The sequence below is a fragment of the Myotis brandtii genome, unplaced genomic scaffold (genome assembly GCF_000412655.1).
Source record: "Myotis brandtii unplaced genomic scaffold, ASM41265v1 scaffold240, whole genome shotgun sequence".
Taxonomy (NCBI): Eukaryota; Metazoa; Chordata; class Mammalia; order Chiroptera; family Vespertilionidae; genus Myotis; species Myotis brandtii.
Window position 1 is genome coordinate 4,634,893 of NW_005359064.1, and position 1,666 is coordinate 4,636,558.

A 1,666-nucleotide genomic window follows, 5' to 3' on the forward strand; every position below is an offset into this window, starting at 1 on the left:
TGCTTTTTGGTAATTATATAAAGTTATAGGACAATTCCCGGTGAGAGGCAGTGTGTGTCTGGCTAACAGCAAAGATGAACTCCCCTGCCCGCGAATCCTGTCTCTAGCACCCTGGCTCTGCTGGGCACATCTGTCAGCCTCACGGTGACTCGTCTCCTCCCTCGCGTGATGGTGACGGAATCACAGGACCTACTGCCCTGGGGGGTCTGCGTTAAAGGGGCTGCGGCACAGAGAACAGCGCCTGGCACACAGAAAGACCATGGGAGGGCTCATGGGAAATTCACAATGGTCCATAAACTTCCTGGTGATAGCAATGAATTGCAAGTATGCCTCGTCGCTCTTCTCTCTTTGGGTTACCTCTTTTCAAGATTCCTAAAAGTCTCATCAGAACTTCTGGTGCTTGAGGTAAATCATTTCAAAACTGTTTGTTAACTAGTGACTGAGGTAGGAAAGCAAAGTACTTGCTGAAATATAACTAAAAAAAAATCTAACTTCAGTTCACAGCTTCCTGTGCTGCTCCTCTGTGACAGTTAGAAGGGAGGTAAGACTGTAGAGACAGTCAGGGGCTAGATCAGGGGTCCTCAAACTTTTTAAACAGGGGGCCAGTTCACTGTCCCTCAGACCGTTGGAGGGCCAGACTATAGTTTAAAAAAAAACTATGAACAAATTCCTATGCACACTGCACATATCTTATTTTGAAGTAAAAAAACAAAACGGGAACAAATACAATATTTGTATTTGCATGTGGCCCGCGGGCCGTAGTTTGAGGACCCCTGGGCTAGATCATCGAGGACTTTGGGTGACAATGTAAAGAGCCTCTATCCTGGGGGTTAGAGGAGACACTTGTCTGTTTAGGGCAGTGGTCGGCAAACTGCGGCTCGCGAGCCACATGCGGCTCTTTGGCCCCTTGAGTGTGGCTCTTCCACAAAATACCATGTGCGGGCGCACGTACAGTGCGATTGAAACTTCGTGGCCCATGTGCAGAAGTCAGTTTTCGGCCTGGGCGAGTCTGTTTTGAAGAAGTACTGTTGATATTTGGCTCTGTTGACTAATGAGTTTGCCGACCACTGAGATAGACGAAACAAGTGTGGATGGAAGAGTTGGAAGGGGTCAGAACTCATGGAGAGGTCTCTGGCTGCTTTTTGGGGACCTGGGCCCAAAGTTTCTGGGAAAGAAATAAGACCCTAGTGCAGTGGTTCCCAATGTGGGGCACATGCCCCACAGGGGCAATTTGACTTTTAATGGGGGCAATTCGAGAATGACTTATTAACAGTGAATTTTTTGCATTTCTATGGTTCTAGGGGCTTCATATACAGTATATAAATATATATTGTAACATATTTATGCATTTCAGTTCTCTATTATGTTTTGAAACTTTGCCATTTTTTCATATCACTTCATATTATTTTTTTTTAACAATTTCTTAGTGATTTCTTCCTCAGTACTTCAACTGTCCTTTTGTTCTTTTGTTTCTCTTTCATGGATGCCATGTTCTTTGGAAGCTTGTTTAGACCAAGTTAATGGCCTTTTAGGCTTCCTCCACGTGAATAGGAGTTCACTTTTTGGATAATAAGAAATATAAGTCACTGAGGGCTCATCATGGGGGGGGGGGGCGTCAGGATTTTAGCGATGCTTAGGTGGGGCGTGGCCAAAGCCAGGTTGGGAG